Source organism: Amia ocellicauda, chromosome 14 (genome assembly GCF_036373705.1).
Source record: "Amia ocellicauda isolate fAmiCal2 chromosome 14, fAmiCal2.hap1, whole genome shotgun sequence".
Lineage (NCBI taxonomy): Eukaryota > Metazoa > Chordata > Actinopteri > Amiiformes > Amiidae > Amia > Amia ocellicauda.
Window position 1 is genome coordinate 30,462,607 of NC_089863.1, and position 21,390 is coordinate 30,483,996.

The window sequence follows — 21,390 nt, forward strand, 5'->3', positions numbered from 1 at the left end:
CAAAATAATTAACACAGGTGAAACCAATAAAGGAATAAACCCGTAAATCAATACAATAAATTAGTTTATTATAACAAAATCATGTGTAAATAAGTGAATAAACAAAGTGCAAGTAATAATATACAATTAGAAACAGAGTTGCTGCACCATCGGTGACACTATCATCAACAAGACAATCTTTCCTCTGAACATCTTCCATATCATCCAGATCGATGCTGGCACAGGGTTCCTTTCTAAGATCATCTCAGCTACATTCTGTACCAAGAAAAGTTTCCTTACAGGTGCTTCCTGGTAAACTTCAAATGCCAATAGCTTCAAAATTTCAAAAATAAGCCTACATTTTCAATACCAGGTCAAAACTGAACGTCTCCTGTGTGTGTGCGGAAGTGTGATCGGCAATGGTGATGCAATGCCGATTATGGTTATACAATACTGATACTACAGTTATACACAGGTGCCGGCAGACATTGTACTCTGGCACAGGGACACACTGGAGTCAGAGAACATAACCCTGAATCCTGCATAGAGGGGTTCAGTGAATGTGCTGTGGAATATGTGCAGGAGGGTCAGGGTGTCAGAGGAGATGTTATAAAATGCCAGATTGCCAGCTGGCCAGTCCAGATATAGCCCTACTTTGCGGGGAAGGGGGGCAGGTATATCAATCCGATTGTTATTGTACCAGGCTATGCAACCAGAATCCACAGATTCCAAACTCCAGGATTTGTCATTGTGTCCAAGGAGACAGTCATCACCCAGTCCTTTCCTTCCAATTCCTTTATATGCAACTCCTATAGCAGCCCCTTTCCCATTCCACTCACTAGCAGCGGCCAGTGAGAGCCTCTCTGCACAGCACGTGCTCCCAGCAGTTAAATCTCTCTGGGTGATCAGGGGATGGCTGCCCACTCCTTCTCCATGTGACCTTTCTGTTCCCCTCAGACAGAGACAGGTATCTGTGTGCTATAAAAAAGTATTTGATCCCCTGCTGATTTTGTACGTTTGCCCACTGACAAAGAAATGATCAGTCTATAATTTTAATGGTAGGTGTATCTTAACAGTGAGAGACAGAATAACAACAAAAAAATCCAGAAAAATGCATTTCAAAAAAGTTATAAATTGATTTGTATGTTAATGAGGGAAGACCAAAAAGCATGAATACGGTAAAACACATATGCACAATGTGGTAAAGCTAATGATATTGGGCAAAGTTAACATAGCTACCCAACTGGATGAGGGCTATAGATACTGAATTTGAAAGCACAATGAAGAGCTAGACAACAACAGGCATATTTTGTTAAATAAAGACTTTAGCACAGTCTTCGTTCATGGTGAGAGTGAAGACTCACAAAACCCAGGAGTGCTTGTAGGTTTAGTGGAATTGGTGTCAATGTTGGACAGTTATTTAAAGCAACACCTAAAGACTGCAACTGTGTTAAGGGGACTGCAAAAACAGTGCAAAACAAACTGCTAGAGTGTATTCTCTGGGTAATGAAACAGCACATTGTGGATGAAATAAGTAATGCCGTCTCAGGGGGATGAGACCATCGATGTCTCAACACGCTGCCAATAAGTCCTGATCTTTTCGTTAAATGGACAAATTAAACAAAGTGCAGGAACATGTTTTGGCTTCCATTTGAAGAATCTCGGTGCATCATCTTAATGCCATAATCTCTGAGAAAGCTCAGGAAAAGACAGGAAAGGAAAAAATAACTATGTGAAGGGAAAAAACACTGTGTGCTTATAGAAGGAGTCACAGGTTCTGTTGTACACAAACTTGGAAAATGACTGAGCTGGGGGTTGGTGCCAAATTGTGGTGCCAAAGGAGGAGTTAAATTCCTCTGAGTTACTTAACCAAAGTTTATGTCATGACATTACAGTGAATCAAAGACTGCGATGACATCACTGCACACAGTTTTTGTCTCTTTTCTTTCATTTGTATCTGTTAAATACATAACAGTAGGCCTACATAGAACATACTTACAGGATAACTTTGTTTCTATTCATTGGTAGGTCCTTGTAGGAAGACAATAAGAAATATTGAAATACCGGACAGCACTACAAACTGATTCACACATTTCTGCATTGTTTCTTTTTATCAATACGATCAGTTAAGCAAGAACAAACCACAACGTGGCCTGCTATGGGATTCACACTTCTAGTCTGTATGTTAAGAGAGCAGCAAATTATATTAGTAAAGACAGTCCTGTGACAGACAATAGGTGTGAGTATTACAAGTGACAGTAGAGGGACTCTACTTTAGAACAGTGTATAGGAGCATAGTTGAGAAACCAGCCTCTTCATGTTGAATTGATCAATTATTCACAGAAATACACACTCTCCACTTACAGCAGTTTCTCTAGTTTACAGTTGGGATCCTCCAGTACAGCGGAGAGCTTTGCCACTCCTGAGTCCCCTGGGTGATTGTAGCTCAGATCCAGCTCTCTCAGAGTTGAGGGGTTTGAACGCAGAGTTGAGGCCAGAGCTGCACAGCCTTCCTCTCTGATTTGACAGCCCGACAGCCTGCAGAAGGAGACACAATCTCACATAATTTTGTTTCACAATATGATAAAGGTGATCACTCAGAATAACTATGTAATGATTTGCAGTGACCCTTCAAGTGACAAGTGGACCCAAACCATGCCAGGAAAATGCCCCCACAGCATAACAGAGCCTCCGGACCGCCTCACTGTAGTGGTCAAGCAGTCAGGCCTGTAGCGTTCTCTTGGTGTCACCACACATGCACTCGCCCACTTGTCCAGAACACGAGCCAGCTGGGCAGCTCCTGCCATTTGTACCCTCATAATGACCTTTCTTTCAAAGTCACTTAGATCCTTTCCTGTGGTGAAGGATGACTCATCTGACCATATAACTTTTTCCACATCTATGTAGACCAGTGCCTACATGGTTTTTGCACCACTGAACTGTCTAATGTGCATTTGTCTTTGTAATGAGGGGTTTATGCACTGCAGCCCTACAATAATATCCCTCTCTGTGTCATTCTCGACAGACTGTTCTTGCTGACACAGTCTGATCACATCCTGCATTGACATTCTCAGTCACCAGGGAAAGAGTTGCTCTTCTGTTTTCTATACAATTTCCTTACATATCGCAGTAATGCACGGGCATCACGGTCATCAAATGTGCGCTTTCTAAAACAATTTCCAACCCTATCGACTGATGTCTTTCCCAAAGATCTAAATGCAGATGTAACTTCAGTCACTGTTCCTATTGAAACACTCCTGCCATTTGTACCCCAATAATGACCCCTCTTTCAAAGTCACTTTAGATCATTTCCTCTTGCTTTCTTGATCCAAAATCGAGGTCAACTGGACCTGCTCAGCATTTTTATACATGCCACAGAGCCTGATAGGATGTGAATTGCTTAATTGTATCATGCATTACACCTGTTTGGAGGCATCTGCATTTGTTATGTTCCTCCAGTCAGGTATTTACTTTAATTTGTCACCTATCTGTATGTTCAATAGTCTAGCTACTGTGGTGAAGTGTGTGAATTTAAGACACAAGGGAGGTATGTCAGCCTACACCTGTCCAAAGCCTTAGTCCCCTATAAGGCCACCAGTACCAGTATCAAGCCCTCTAGAGGTCTGAAGAAAGTCACCTCCCCAAGAACACCTCGTGCAACTCATCTGTTGCCAAACACAGGTGCAGTCAATTACGCTTATAAAATGGCTAGGGAGAGGAGAGGAAGGCTGAGAATCTACAGAGAATCTGTGAGTCACGAAACTGTAATACAGTGAATGGAGAAATGGCATAAAATCTAATTTGTGTTGCCTATGTAAGAGAACAACTTAGATTTCTATCCTGCTGGCCATTCTCTACTCTTACATTAAAGAAAACAAAACTACACAGAGGTTATGTAGACTCAAATTAATTTGCAGACAGACCTGAAGTAGTTCAGATAAACAGCATAATTGTAATTAATTAATGCAATAAAATAATTAAATAATCATATAGTGTAAATATAAATTAATAAATCTTTTTCCCTTCTCATTATAAAGCAAAACTGCTTCTTGTTCGAGCTCTGTCAAATTGGATGGGGATCCAATTTCCCCACATCTGGAATCAAATCTACAATGCCGAAATGGCCGTTATTATGGTCATGTTTCAAAATGGACAAATCAAAATATAGTGATGACACTTCTGGCTAAGGTACTATTAATTAAATGAACAAGGCCATCAGTGGTAGTTTTCCAAATGTGGGTGCTGCACTTTTCTTTTAACCTTACCTGTGACTGGCAACTGCAGCGATTCAGGTCAAACGCCTACACACACAAAAATATATTTGGCAGTGGAAACATGCAACAAGTCAAAAAAATTATAAAACATAATCTTTCAAATGTTAATTAGATGTGGTTAAATTATTTGACGTGTTCATTTGCAATGAATACAATCCCAATCATCACACCTGTGCTGCCGAATACAATTCCTCAGATAGTTCTTTGAGTTTCAGAATGAATTTAAAATTAATAATGCGTTAATATGTTTAATTGCATTTCGCTATTTTGAGAATTCTGTGCACCCATGAACCACAGATGCAATCGTGATGGAGAAGAAAGGTGAATTAATGAATGGCTGTTTCTGTTTTAAAACACTTTGAGATGGTTAAATGGACAAAAACAAATGTATATGATCTCAGTAAAGGTTACTTTCAGTATCATAGAAGCACATGAAGGCTGAGCTGTCACTTAAAACTAATCACCTTAGCTATCACCTAAAAGTGCTAGTCAAGGTGGTGTACAGTGTCAGTGATAATAATATAGAAGAGAGCAGCATTATCTTCTGAAAATGGAAATGTAACTAGTTTGTCTGAGGAACTGGCTCAGTGAGAAGAAATAGGTGACCTGCAGTACTTTGGTTTTAGTTCCTGTATTGAACCTATGCCTTTAAAAGTATTTTTAACTGTATTGACTTTTTCAGTTTACTTAAATTAATCTGATGATCTAAATACATTTACAGGGGACATTTTTCAGTACATTTATTATCATGAAAGGAGATCAATTTGATGGTTAGCACCACCTTGTGGTAAGCTGTAGCAATTGCTTGTAGTTTGCTTTCTCAGTATTCCTGCCTTGAGTTATTAGAATTGTCTGATTGGTTCCCTTTAGTCACATTGCAAGCTCAAAGTGTATTCTGCTTTTTTACACAGAAAAGTCATACAGAATGTATTCTGTCTCTCACAATCTTATTCCATCTGTTAAACTCTGAAGAAACTTTGTTTGTAAGTTATTTAATAAGAAACATAAGAAGAAACATAAGAAAGTTTACAAACGAGAGGAGGCCATTCAACCCATCGTGCTCTTTTGGTGTCCATTAATAAGGACAAGGATCCCATCCAGTCTGACTTCAAATGTTCCCAAATTTTCAGCTTCTACCACATCACTTTTGTGAGTTTGTTACAGATTGTGACAACTGGTTTGATGTGGTTGATGCCTTTCATGATTTTGAAGACTTGAATCAAGTCCCCACGTAGTCTCCTCTGTTCCAGGATGAAAAGGTTCAGGTCCCTCAGTCTCTAAGTATGACTTTCCCTTCAGACCTGGAATAAGTCTGGTTGCTCTCCTCTGAACTGCCTCTAGAGCAGCGATATCTTTCTTGAAGTGTGGAGCACAGAACTGTACACAGTATCCAGATGAGGTCTAACTAGTGCATTGTACAGTCTGAACATTACTGACCTTGTTTTAAATTCTACACTTTTGACAATATACCCTAACATCCTGTTTGCCTTTTTTATTGCTTCCCCACATTGTTTGGATGGAGAAAGTGAGGAGTCCACATAGATTTCATCTAGTTCTATTCATCCCATAGTGTAATTATAGTGGACATTCTTGTTACCTGCATGTATTACCTTGCACTTGTCCACATTGAATTTCATCTGCAATGTGTCGGCCCACAACTGAATATTATCTAAGTCCCTCTGAATAGCCTGTGCTGCCGAGATTGTATCTGCTGAGCCACCTATTTTAGTATCATGTAAATTTGACACGTTTGTTAACTATCCCAGGGTCCAGATCATTAATATAGATTAAAAAAAGCACAGGCCCTAGTACTGATCCCTGTGGAACTCCACTAACAACCTCAGTCCAGTTAGAAGCAACTCCTCTAATCGATACCCTCTGTTTCCTATACATCAACCAGTTCATAATCCATCTACTTACATTACCCTGAATGCCTGCAGCTTTCAATTTGAAGATCAGTCTTTGGTGTGGAACCTTATCAAAAGCTTTTTGAAATCTAAGTATATCATATCATATGCGTTCACATGATCTACAGCTGCAGTTGCATGTTAAAAAAACTCCACTAAATTAGTAAGACATGATCTGCCTCATCTAAACCCATGTTGACTATCTCCAAGAATATGGTTTTTATTAAGATGCTCCTCTATTTTCTATCTAATCATTTTTCCAACATTTTACAGGTGATGCAGGTGAGACTGATTGGCCTGTAATTTCCTGGCTGAGTTTTGTTCCCTTTCTTGTGGATTGGTATGACATTAGCTGTCTTCCAGTCAGTTGGCACATCCCCTATTCTAAGTGTCTTTTGGAATATTTGAGTTAGCGGCCTATAAATGATTTCCCTCATTTCCTTAAGTACTTATGGAGAGATCCTATCTGGCCAAGGTGATTAGTTTGTTTTTAATTCTGCTAGTCCCTTTAGTACCTCCTCCTCATTTATCCTGATCTCTCTAAGGTTTTGACTGGACTGGTTGTTAACCTGTGGCATGTCATCTCTTTTTTTCTTTTGTAAAAACCTCTGTGAAATACTCATTCAGAACATTTGCCACATCTTGTTCATTTTCCAAGATACTTCAATTTTTGCCCTTTATCTGTTTTACTTTCCTCCTTTATTGACCTCTTGCTGTTATAGTATTGAAAAAAGCTCTTTGCATTAGTTTTAGCTCCAAGAGCTATGTTTCTTTCTATTTCCCCTCTTTGCTTTCCTGATCCCTTTCTTAAGATCTTTTTGCAGCTCAACATATTCTTTGTATTTTGTTTAATCTCTATCCCTTTTGTATGCGCTATACAACATTTTCTTTCTCTTGATATTTTTTTGCATACCTCTATTAAACCATTTAGGACAATGTTGGTCCTCACTTTGCTAAATTTTGGTACAAATTTCTCCTGAGCCTTAAGTAGTATATTCTTAAAATATAACCATCCATCAACTGAATCTGTATCCAGTGTGCTCCAGTCTACCTCTTCTAAGTGCTGCCTCATACCTTCAAGGTTTCCTTTTCTAAAATTGTAGACCATTGTTTTAGACTTGCTCCTTGTTTTTTTAAAGTATGCCTCAAAGCTAACCATATTGTGAACACAGTTTGCCATTGGTTCTCTAACTAGTGTCCCTCTGACTCTGTCGATGCATGCACTCTCCCTGGTTGGTTCTCTGACAAATTGAGTTAGAAAGCAGTCATTTACCATCTCAACCATTTCTATTTCTGCTTCTGTAGTCCTGACTGGGCTTACCCAGTCTATGTTTGGGGAATTGAAATCCCACATTATAATAGCCACATCCTTGCTACATGCAGTCCTGATTATACTGTACAATGCAACATCTTTCTGAATATCTGAGTTGGGTGGTCTGTAACACACTCCTACCACTAATCCTCCAGATATTTTATTCAAAAGTTGAACCTACAAAGATTCTGTTTCATTACTAGGATCTCATTTGAATTCTTCTGCCTCAATGTCATTTCTGACATATAATGCTACCCCACCCCCTCTTCAATTTTGCCTGTCTCTCGTAAATTGTGTGTATCCTTTCAACTTGTATTCATCCCCATCATTTTCTGTAAGCCATGTTTCCATCACTCCTACAACATCATAGTCACATGCCAGCACTGTTGCTTCTAGGTCTAACATCTTGTCCCTCCTGGCATTGAGGTACAAACACTTCAGGACTTTCCTACTAGCAGTTTCCCTTGGTTTTCTTTCCTTAGTGGAACATCTCCCATTGTCAGAGCTCCCTGCCCCCCTGGTCCCTAGTTTATAAGATTCTCAATTACTCTGCACATACACTCTCCCAATGCATTAGCCCCTCTTCTGTTTAGATGTCCGGTTTGTACAGGTCCCATCTATCCCAGAAGAAAGACCAATGCTCCATAAACCTAAAACCCTCGTGTTAAACTTTCTCATCTCAGCCTGTCTCCCTGGCCATGCACGTGGTACCGGAAGTATTTCAGAGAAAACTACCGTGGAGGTTCTGCTCTTTAGTTTTGTTCCTAACTCTTTAAATTTGTCTTGCAGCTTGGACCATGACCAATGGATTCCCCCTGGCTTTGGCCAGTAGTCCGTCTACTAGTTTAGGGAGATCTGCAACATGAGCACCAGTCAGGCAAGATACCATGCTGGTTTCCTTATCACTAGAACATACTGTGTGATCTACACCTCTAAGGATTGAGTCTCCTACTATAACTACCTCCCTCTTCTGGGGGGGAGTGGGCACCATGGTGCTCTGGTTCTCAACTGCCCTCCCATCACCCTCTGGGCTGTCACTGTCCAACTCGGTGTTCAGCAGTTGGAACCTGTTGGGCATTTCTAGCTCTTGGGATGTCTCTAAGGGTTGTGCGGACCCTTTTCTGTATTTGTTACAGTGTAGATAAACAGCTGACCTCATTGTTACATGGTAGCATGGCTGTTGAGTTTAGTTAATAATTGTGATGCAATTATATAATTAAAAAATCATACATTTTAAAGGTAATGTCTTTACATGTATTTACATTGTATACTTACTTATGGAATCTAATTGAGAAGATTGTTTGTATATGTTGTCATTTCAGTTCACAAATAGTAGGATTAAGTGCTGTGATAATATACATGTTACTCAGGACATGCAAGTAAACTGCCTAAACCTTACTTCAGCACCTGGGTCTTCATTCAATCCTTAGAGTCCTCATCCTCAGTGTTTAGCTATCTGTCTACTCATGCAGAGCCATGCATGAGGGGGACAGAATATTTATAATGAAGCAGTAGAAACCTCTTGAGAATATGGAAACAATTTTGTGACCATTTTTGATGGCATTGCTGGAATTCTTATTAAAACAACATTTGTGTGGAATAATTTAATATTATTTAATTTTGCTGGAATTACACAATTGTCATGTTAATGTGTGATTAAATATGTGATTAATCAGGATTAATTAGTAAAAAAATAGAGATTAATGTGATTTAAAAAATTAATTATTTTACAGCCCTATTGTGAATATATTATACTCTACATTCCTCACCCCAGTCTCTGTAGTTTACAGTTGGGATCCTTCAGTCCAGCAGAGAGCAGCTTCACTCCTGAGTCCCCCAGGTCATTGTCCCTCAGCTCCAGCTCTCTCAGCTGGCAGTGGTCTGCACTGAGAGCTGAAGCCAGAGCTTCACACGACCCCTCTGAGAGATTACAGCTGCCCAGCCTGTGGAGAGTGAGAACAAGTAGATTTGATTACAGGTACTTATGATACCTAATCAACTTTGCAACACATCTTCTAAAACAACATAATGAGTTTGATAGCTTGAGACTAATAGATCAGTTAGTCTGCTCATGTAAACTTAGACCTATAAATAACAGTTTAATTTAAATCTGACTCCACCTTTATCTGACTTTGCCCCTGCTTTCTCCTCTGTCTCTATCGCTAACTGTATTTTGATCTACAGGCCTCCCATGTGGTGCATCCAGTAAAAGTACTGTATATATGAAACCCAGAAAAAAAAAAAAAGAATTTGTGAAAAAAATCTAAAGAACATTGTTCTTGACAGAACCTCTTCCAACTGCCAACTGCAACTCCTATTGCTTTCAGGAGAAAACAGAAAAGCTCAAGATTAATATGAAACTAACACAGAAATGCTCACAGCTGTGGTCCATGCAAAGTGAAAAGACTTCCTTGACTAAAAAATAATGCCATAGCCACCCTCCAACAAATGGCAAGGCAATGTTTAGACTCCTTGTGGGGAAATGAGTGTTTGTCTATCCAGAATTGTGAAGATACAGTATGGGTGACATCAGAGGGATGTAGTGGTATAAACATTTGTCCTACTGTGAAAGGTACTGCTTACCACAGATCCCACCCTGAATAAATAAACAATGATCAAGCCAAGCAAATGGATTGCAAGATTGACCATTACACATAATTCTTTATCGAAAATTAAGTGTTTAACTCAGCCTTAAGTTTGATGGAGGACATCCTAGTTTTACCTTGACTTGTCTTGACTGAGGAGTTTAGTTAACAGAATGACAAACTCCCCTGTGGTAAAGTGTCTGCAGGAGAAGGAATCCCTGCAGAATTGATCAAATGTAACAAAGATGTCCTGAAGCTCCAGCTGTTAATATTATACTGGCAAGAAAGATGCGTTTCTTAAGACCTTCATGATCTGAACATAATCCCCCTGTAAAAGATCAAAGGAGACCATGGCAACTGCAATATCTACAATGCCATCTCTTCTTTGTATTGGAGGAAAACTCTTCGCTTACTTTGCCAACTTACAATACTGCAAAACATATTATCTGGAGTTCCAGTGCAGGTTTTGGGCAGACTGGTCTACTATTGACATGATATTCTCTGAAATAATTGCAGGAAACTAAACCAAGGATTCAAACCAGCAGAAGAAGGTTTTATTTGCACATATTCTCAAATGGAAACTTGTACCAAATCAAAACTCCGTAAAACTACACTTCAGGAACTTTTCTTCGCAGATGTTGTACTTGTCAGTCACACTGATGAATGGTTACATAGTCTCATCTTCAAATTCTCAACCTCAGAGATTGCAGAGATTGTGGTCTTACTATATGCCTGAAGAAGACTGTTTTCATGCATTAGGAGTCATGAATGCCCTCTTCAATCCTCTTCTTTTGACACCAAAAACATTGTCATTCAGGAAATGACACACTTACACACTTACACTGGATGAGGAGCTCAATTGTCACACTCACAGGCTAACCCAAGTTCGCCGCCAGAGGTCCCCGTTGCCTCATTTCTGACAGACTCCTCTCTTTACTCTTAGCTATCCTGATTATTGAATTATCAATTTAATCACTTAGAGTAATTAGTCACACCCGATTACCACTCCACAATCTTCAGCCCCCTTATTTAAACACCTCTCCAGCTCGCATTCAAAGCAAAATCTTGTCAAACACCAGTGTTACAATTCTAAGCCTTTCCCAGTGTTTTTGCCTCACATGTTCCTGATCTTAGCTATTTACCTTTTTGACTGCGTTCTTCGGATTACCCTTTACCTGTTCACATTATCTTCAACCTGAAGCCTGTCTATTGACCTCGACCCTTGGATTGCCTACTTTACGTTTACCAGCTCTAGACCTCCGCACATCTCTTGGTTACAATTTCAATCCGTGCCTGGGTCCTCTTCCCTTGGCTTCTTCCCATTACATGAATATTTGCAGGTGAGATTGAACAAAAAGCTTTCAGTAAAAAATAAATTATTAAACAGTATGTTTTCAGTACCTTGCTGTTTGACAGTGAAACATTAACCACAGATTCTCATCAGGTGAGATGACATTTGTGGTGTTTCCTATTGATAGAATATTTTGATGTTCTTGACAAGGGTCTGTAACCCGTGTTTTAATTAAATGACATCTGTCCATACAGGAAATCCAGGTAAACAAATGTACGTAACGATTAGAACATTAATATTGAAGCTGGGATTAATTAGGCATCACAACAATAATAACAACAACAACATAGGGGGACAAAATATCTTCCTTCTAATATTCGACCCACAACAGTGTTTGTCCCTGGAAAACCTCGAATTAGAATTGATTCAAGGATTTGATACTGATTGTAAATCAGAAATGGACAAACACCTACCATATGTAAAATATCTGTAAAAATATTGAAAATGAAAGACTATCTGTCCAATTTGTGGATGCTGAAACATGTATTTCTTCTGGTTTAACCAACTGAGAATGTTTGCATAGCATATCAAATTATAATGTACTGTTGGAAGCTGATCTGGAGGACTGAACCTGCAACATTGCTGTCCCCATCTTTATTATAAAACATTTAAAACTTTCCATTTAATTTATGATATTGCTTGTGAATTGACGTGCACCACTGTCTTGTGATTATTTGTAGGAACTGTATTCACTTTATTTTTTGGAACAGTAAACTGTTCTATACAGGCATTTGGGAATCCCACTCTGAACATATGAACTTTAAAGTTATAGTACAGGGCACCAAATTAAACTTGTAAAAAATGTGTGCTTTGCCACTGAAATAAACCCTTTCAAGTATAAAGTTTGAATCACACTGAACTACAACTTCATTGCAACAGGACAGAATAATTAATCTGAGTAAAAACCATCTGTAAGGCTATGTCATGTTTATACAGATACTTACAGAGCTTTCTAGAATTCATGATGACTGGCAGCAGCTTCAGACAACCTTCTTCTGTTCTGCTGTACTTCCCCAAGTCAAACTCATCTAACGAGTCTTCTGATGTCAGCAGCAGAAACGCCAGTGCTGACCACTGTTCAGATGAGAGCTTTCTTTTTGAATGGCTTCCAGAACTGAGGAAATCACTCTTCTTAAAATATTCCTCTTTCTGATCATCATTAAACCCTCGTACCTCTGTAACCTGGTGGACGCACTCAGCAGGGATCTGATTGGCCGCTGCTGGCCGAGAGGTTATCCAGAGCAGGACAGAGGGAAGCAGATTCCCCCAGATGAAGTTTGTCAGCAACACATCCACAGTCAATGATTGTGTCACATCATGCCAGATCTGATTTTCATGAAAATGTAATGGAAGCCGGCTTTCATCCAGGCCATCAAGGATGATCAAAACTTTGTAATCTCCTGACTCAATATTTCCAACCTCTTTTAGTTCAGGGTGGTAGTGGTAAAGAAGGTCCAGCAGACTGTATATTTCTTCCTTCATCAAATTTAGGCCACGGAAAGGAAGAAAGAATATGAAATGAATATCCTGATTAGCTTCTCCAGTTGCCCAGTCCAGAATGAACTTTTGCACAGAAACAGTTTTTCCAATGCCAGCAATCCCCTTTGTCAGCACAGTTCTAATAGTGTTTTCCTGGCCAGGTAAGGGTTTAAAAATGTCATTGCATTTGATTGCTGTCTCTTGTAAGGGTTTCCTTTTGGTTGTCATCTCAATCTGCCTCACCTCATGTTCTTTATTGATTCCTCCACTGTCACCCTCTGTGATGTAGAGCTCAGTGTAAATATTATTGAGGAGGGTGCGCTCCCCTGCCTCAGCTATGCCTTCAAAGACACATTGAAACCGCTTCTTCAGGATTAATTTATGTTTCTCTTGGACTCTTCTCAAGGTGTTGTCTGAAAAAGAAAAAGAAATCTCAAACTCATACAGTACCTTGACATTGTTTTATTAAAATAGCCTGTTATTGGGAAAGGTTGAATAGATGATGTATTCATATTTCAGAAGTTTAAGGATAAAATGTAATTTACCAAAAGTATATTTAAGACACAGCAGTAAATGGTATAATGTAACATTTACATGCAGTGACAGTCTGATTAGTTTGTCGGGTCACTCTTTTGATGGGACCCATAATGTTTCAGACTGACTTTAATTCCCTTTATTTTTGTGTATAGGGCAGTTTGTCAAAAGCTTTTGCACTGATACAGTAGAATACATGTTCCTACTTTTAGACTGGTTTGTCTTGACTTGTCTTTTCCTGGGTGACTTATTGGATCTTTCTGTGTGCAAATCCTCAGAATGATCTGTCAGTTTAGTCACAGCTTTCCTCACCGCCTGGACAGAGAAAGCAGTAACACTGGTTCAGGGTGTGGGTGTTATAATTGGGGCCCTGTGTTTTAAGCAACGTGCTTTTGATGGCTGAACTTCATTCTTCCCCACGCAAGGTGGCCATGTAGTCTGCTTAATTAAACCACTTAGATTAATAATCTCCAGATTCCTTTTATCATCTCAGTGTTTTTATTAAGGCACATTGACGTGTTGATTAAGCAGCAGCAGGTGCGGACATTTATTTAAAGGGACATTAAACTCTTTATTACTAAAACATCTTATTCAATATAATTTGTTAGAATCACTAAATACATAATTCAAATGTTTTACTGTATTATTGGAGACACATCATAGTAACATATAGTAAAAAATGACCCCCCCTGCACATGACAAAGATAACATCCTAATGCAAGGTTGTTCACAAAATCACATAGTGACTTACAGTTTTATGAAAGAAAATGTATCCTATAAAATTTAAGCATCGTCAGCTGGTTAACCTACCTTCTGTCAGAGATTGACATTTATCTGTAAAAACACATCCATCAGAAGAAACACGTATTTCAGCACCTACAGAATTACTAACAACTGACAAATATCTTTTAGCCTTTCGTGTTAAACTGGGAAATAATTATTCAGCTTTAATGCAAAATAATTATATACAGTTAAGTCCATAAATATTTGGAAAGTGACACAATTGTCATTTTGACTATACACTCACCTAAAGGATTATTAGGAACACCATACTAATACTGTGTTTGACCCCCTTTCGCCTTCAGAACTGCCTTAATTCTACGTGGCATTGATTCAACAAGGTGCTGAAAGCATTCTTTAGAAATGTTCGGCCATATTGATAGGATAGCATCTTGCAGTTGATGGAGATTTGTGGGATGCACATCCAGGGCACGAAGCTCCCGTTCCACCACATCCCAAAGATGCTCTATTGGGTTGAGATCTGGTGACTGTGGGGGCCAGTTTAGTACAGTGAACTCATTGTCATGTTCAAGAAACCAATTTGAAATGATTCGACCTTTGTGACATGGTGCATTATCCTGCTGGAAGTAGCCATCAGAGGATGGGTACATGGTGGTCATAAAGGGATGGACATGGTCAGAAACAATGCTCAGGTAGGCCGTGGCATTTAAACGATGCCCAATTGGCACTAAGGAGCCTAAAGTGTGCCAAGAAAACATCCCCCACACCATTACACCACCACCACCAGCCTGCACAGTGGTAACAAGGCATGATGGATCCATGTTCTCATTCTGTTTACGCCAAATTCTGACTCTACCATCTGAATGTCTCAACAGAAATCGAGACTCATCAGACCAGGCAACATTTTTCCAGTCTTCAACTGTCCAATTTTGGTGAGCTTGTGCAAATTGTAGCCTCTTTTTCCTATTTGTAGTGGAGATGAGTGGTACCTGGTGGGGTCTTCTGCTGTTGTAGCCCATCTGCCTCAAGGTAGTACGTGTTGTGGCTTCACAAATGGTTATTTCAGTCAAAGTTGCTCTTCTATCAGCTTGAATCAGTCGGCCCATTCTCCTCTGACCTCTAGCATCAACAAGGCATTTTCGCCCACAGGACTGCCGCATACTGGATGTTTTTCCCTTTTCACACCATTCTTTGTAAACCCTAGAAATGGTTGTGCGTGAAAATCCCAGTAACTGAGCAGATTGTGAAATACTCAGACCGGCCCGTCTGGCACCAACAACCATGCCACGCTCAAAATTGCTTAAATCACCTTTCTTTCCCATTCAGACATTCAGTTTGGAGTTCAGGAGATTGTCTTGACCAGGACCACACCCCTAAATGCATTGAAGCAACTGCCATGTGATTGGTTGGTTAGATAATTGCATTAATGAGAAATTGAACAGGTGTTCCTAATAATCCTTTAGGTGAGTGTATATGCCACCACAATGGATATGAAAGGAAACAATCAAAATGTGCTTTAAGTGTAGACTTTTATCTTAATTTGAAGGTAGTTACATCCAAATTGGGTGAACGGCATAGGAATTACACCCATTTTTATATGTGGTCCCCCCAATTTTAGGGGCTCAAAAGTAATCGGACAGACTAACATAATCATGAATTAAATTATGAGTTTCAATTGGTTGCAAATCACCAGATGCTGGGTTTCTTCTCTGGTGATGCTCTCCAGGCCTGTACTGCAGCTGTCTTTAGTTCCTGCTTGTTCTTGGGGCATATTGCCTTCAGTTTTGCCTTCAGCAAATGAAATGCATCCTCAATTGGATTCAGGTCAGGTGATTGACTTTCCACTTCTTCACCTTAAAATAGTCTTAGGTTGCTTTTGCAGTATTCCTTAGTTAGTAACCAGTTCCCTTGGCAGCCATACATGCCCATGCCATAACATGTTTCACAGATGAGGTGGTATGCTTCAGATCATGAGCAGTTTCTTCCCTTCTCCATACACTTCCCTTCCCACCATTCTGGTATGAATAAATTGATCTAAGTTGATCGTTGTCTCATCTGTCCATAGGATGTTATTCCAGAACTGTACAGGTTCTTTAGATGGTCTTCCTGTTTTTGGGGCTTACTAATGGTTTACATCCTGTGGTAAAGCCTCTGTATTTACTCTGGTGAAGTCTTCTCTTGACTGACTTTGACACAGATATGACTACCTTCTGGAGGGTGTTCTTGATCTGAACTGTTGTGAAGGGGTTTTTCTTCACCAGGGAAATAGTTCATCCACAGTTGTTTTAGCAATTAAACTCGAAAAATGTAATTGTATGCCTTGATCATGTAACTGTCATTATCAGAGACAAATCCAGTCACATTATTAAAGTTAACTTCAAAGCACTTTAAGATTTCACAGCGCCGTGCCCCTGATAAGTGCACATGAATCGTTAGGCTAATACTACTTTCAGTTCGGAGATATTCAGTAGTCCTTGGAAAACAATACAGTTTTCTCATTATTTAATGCAGGTTGCCTATTTAACTTATATTTGAAAGACACTTGTATGCTATGTTAATATGTTAATATTTCTTTTGAAACTAATTATTGGGACAGGAGTTTGGAGACAGGAAATCTTGTTCCCACTGAATTCGGTGGGTTCTCAGTTAAACTTGGCAGTAACAAATGCTCACAAGACAATGAACAAAAGGACAGTGTGCTCCTTGCACACAAATAAAATTCATCCCACACACAGAATAAAAGCAATGATTATACGTATTCAGAAAAGCATTGATTATTCATATTAAAATGCAATGGTATACATATTAAAGAAAAGCATTGATAATGCATATGAACCCTTCGATTTCCTGTGCAGTTATGAGGTTTGAAGCTGTTTAACCCATGTTGTAATTATTTTTTTCTTTATTGAAAGAGTTACAGTGCAGACAAGGACATACGCTGTTTAACAAAAAAAAAATGCACCAGTGAATGCCATAATTTATAGTATTGTCTTTATTTATTTAATGAGTTAGTTATTTATTATTTATTTATTTTAACCAATCACACTCTTTATAAGTCTGACTTTTATAGTCTACTTCTAATATATACTTTTATTTTATGATGGAACAAACCAACCAATACAGCAATACATTAGCAGGTTTGCAAAAAGGTAGAAAGAATCGTCAGGTGGTTTCATTCAACTTAGAATTAGTTAATGTTGACATGAGATTCAGACAGAAACTCTCAACTAAAATAACTGAAAGGGAAATCAGAACAACTAGCAGAGAGAAGCACTACATATTTTGCAGAGTTCTGATATTTTATGGCAGATGAATGACTATAGCTCTTTACCTGATCTATGTATGTGTCATGGCTCTTGTGTTTCTCCACGGCACACCGGCTGCAGATCCAACTCTGGTCGGTCTGACAGAACACCTCCAGAGCTCGGCGGTGCTGCTGGCACAGTCTGTGCTCCAGGTCTCCAGTTGTGTCCTCCAGTCTGTGTGTCTGCAGGGCGCTGTGTAGTGCTGCCGGACGTGAGTCTCACAGTAGGAGGCAGTGCAGGTCAGACAGGATTTCACAGCCCTGCTCTTCCTCCCAGTGCATAAATCACAGGCCACATCTCCAGGCCTGGCATAGCTGTGAACAGAGATTTCTACTTTTCAGATTACTAATACATCTGTGTAAATGTGCAAATCTAATTCAGTCCCCATTCAATCCTATAATTGGAATTGACAGATGCATCAGATTTGCAGAATAGGAACTGGAATTGATTAGATTGAAGCCAAGCAGAACTGGAATTTAACAAAATTCAATCCAACCTCTAATAAGTAGACTTCACAGAGTTCAAAATGTCAACTCAGGCCTCCCGAGTGGCTTAAGTACAAACTGAGCCCTATTAGCTGTGGTTTGCTGGTGTGATCCCAGCTCATGTCATTGTGACCTGGAGTGGGAGGGGGGGCTCATCGCTAACAGGCATTCCCTGATACCTGGATGCCTGCAGGTTTCCAATTCTACCGAGGGGGACATGCCTCTACAATTGCTGCTGAACCTCCTGTGCAGGCTGTGTAGCCTGCAGTGTGTAAAATGACGGGTGGCTCGAGGGTGTGGGAAATAAGGATCACAGTCTTACTTTCTCACCTTCCCAAAGTGTTGGCATTTCTGAAAAATGCCCATGTAAAATACCACTTGGAATTTGCAAAACAACATGGGAAAAGATTCTGTGGTCTTATGAAACAAAAATGTCTGTAGGGCTTTGTTAAAATGAATACAAAACCAAAAACACTCCTGGAACATAAAAAGTGAAACTGCCACAACCATGCATCACAGTAGGGATGGTATTACGTTTGTGATGTGCTGTGTTGCACTCACTTTTAGCATTTAGCATCTCACAATTAGCAATTTACTGCAAATATCACCTTGCTAGCAAAGTTTTCCCCAGTGGTTTCTTATAACTTTGCCTATTGGTTTGATATATCCTCTGTACATGGCTGGGCTATCTTCACAAAGTTTTTTGTATAGATGTACAATACCTTACCTTGGGTCAGAAAGGAAGCACTCTGCACTGGATTGGTGTATACTGTCTTTCACTTCTCATAGACAGACAGCTGGACACAGGTGACTCTGCTCTCTCCAGTGGGTCTCTGTAAGCAGATGATGCAAGCATGCAGACCTTTTGTATAGCTGGACAATCTATGGAAATTCAGTTTTAATGGGGGGATTGAGAGAAAAAACAAACTAATACATCAATAGATTATGTCAAATGTATTCATTCTAAGACTCTAAGATTTGAAGATTCATTCTAAGTAGTGACACCTATAACTTCACCTATATATACAGTGGTGCAAGTAGGTAGTGTCCAGTACTTCATAACAGTATAACATCTTGATACTACATTGCATAATTAAGTTTCTTTTCAGATATACATTTTAAAGATCAAATATATTAAATTAAATTATCACATTAGCATCACATATGCATGTCTCAACTGTGGCAGGGTACACTTGTCAATTAAAATTGTCATGGTAAGGTATCAATGTTGGATGGTGATAAAACAAACTGCAGTGTGGAATTTAAATTGGTGGAAACAATAAATTGAATACCACTAGTTTTTAGGTTGCAATAAAAATGGCAGACAGATATATATATTGTTCAATCTTGTTTCAATTTTGAGAATCCATTAAATAACTTTTTTCACATTCTTCTGTTTTATATGTTTCAATGAATATCTTAAATATTTTATTATCGATTATTTTCATACTATCTGTTCTTATTTGGTGCATTTGGAGATATCTTTAAAGGGCCTGTGTGACATCTACAGCCTGACTATTCCCGGTTCCGCCGCCAGAGGCCACCCTAGCCTTACCTTCTTTAGTCTTGGCTCCCTGATCTCTGCTTCCAATCATTCTATCATTCAATCATCTTCCCAGTTTCATCAGTTACAATTCCTACATGTTTCATATTCCCTCATTAGTCCTTGTATTTATACTCCATATGTCTCCATTTAATTCCAGAATTTAAAGGGACATAATTTATTTCAAATAGTTTTGAGATAGACACATATGTATTTAACTGATGTGAAATACCACCCCAACTGATATTTTCAGTTTATTATAGATGGTGGGTCAAAGTTAAAAGTGAATAGCTGTGTTTTTTGTACATATCCATATTCCTCTAGAGATATCATTAATTCAGTAAATATGATATAACAAAACCTAATCTGGTAAAAGGGCAAAACAGCTGCTCTGCCTCTTCAGAATGTCTGTGGGATATCTCAGGAAACCAGAGCACCCAGATAAAACACACATGGACCCAGGGAGTGAAATACAAAATTGAAACCTCACCTTCGGTCACAGGAGGATCAATCTGCACTGAACTTGATTGGTGGACTCATTGAGTTATCACTCCTCATAGACAGACAGCTGGGCACAGGTGACTCTGCTCTTTCCAGCGTGACTCTATAACCAGATGTAGCATTATGTTGGGTGTATTTTGATAAGAGCATTTTAGCTCTGAGCTGAAGCACTGATCTAAAGAAGACCTCTCCCCCCCAAAGTTATCAGATTTCCTTAACTCATCAGCTTGGAACTGGTTTACATCAAAGTGACAGTTTTGGGGAGGATGGCACAGAGAATAGGCCAAATAGTTTGGAATCCTGCTATGAGATGTCTGGAGAAAGGGGCCTGTAGGTAATAAAAAACTATTTGAAATGGACGAGAGCCGAAATCCAGACACAGAGCTACGAACCTGGGCCAACCGGCATTTCCAAAAGATGGCATGGATTGACATCAGTCATAAATCAAGCCCCCCTCCAATAGGACACTGGGGGCTGAAACCAAAATCCAATCTCAAAAACTCAAGAACCAATCACCTATTGATCTGACAGACTATAAAGAACAGCGCACGGTCTCTCTCTCTCTCTCTCTCTCTCACCTGAACCAGTAACTCGCTGCCACAGCTCAACCTGTAGCTCTGTTGCCCGAACCGGAACCAGAAACCAACCAAGTCTTTGCCGGCAACAGAAGAGTTAAACTGGGAGAAGGAGATTGAGCCGTACGAAAAATTATTTTAAAGGACTTTATTAAATAAAGAACTTTACAGACTGCGCATGCCCGCCTGTGCCCACCTGATCAGTGGAGTTTTACAGCTGGACAATTGACTAAGTCGACTGAATACGAAAGTGTCAGTCATTTAAATAACTATTGAGTCTTAAGAAACTTGACCCTTGGAACAAACAGGGCCCTGCTTTCCTCAAAGACTTTGTCTTCAAGTAACTACGGTGGAAACCCTGCTTACAAAGAAGATTTTGTGCACAACCTTGGAGCCTTCAAACCAGAGGAAAATCTGTTTGGAAAAGACTCTACTTTCGCGAAACCCCAACTTCCAGGTGCATCGACTGAGTGGAAGTTCTTGGACAAAGCCAAACCTTTGCCTTTGTTCCAAACCACACGGACCTCGTGCCGTGTGCTGTTATCTGAGCCCGAAGCCAGAGAGGCCTCTCTGCGACGAAGTTCAGATAAGTTTAACAGTTTGGAGTTTGTGATTCATGACATTTGAGAAATCAATTAGAAATGTTAATCTGTGATTCATAACTCTAGAATGTGTAATATCATTTAGTTTTCTTAAATATGTGTGTTGCATTAAACTGTTTTGTTGATAATTTTAGAAATAAAATCTGTCAACGCCGAGAAATATCTTCTCATTCCTGTTTAAACTGTTTAGTCTGAAATTGACACAAGGTGGCCCTGC

General features: G+C 39.4%; 1 pseudogene; it reads right to left on the bottom strand.

The window, feature by feature from the left end:
- Window positions 1–444: 444 nt before the first annotated feature.
- Window positions 445–19,547, bottom strand: LOC136767376 (uncharacterized; annotated as a pseudogene).
- Window positions 19,548–21,390: the final 1,843 nt, after the last annotated feature.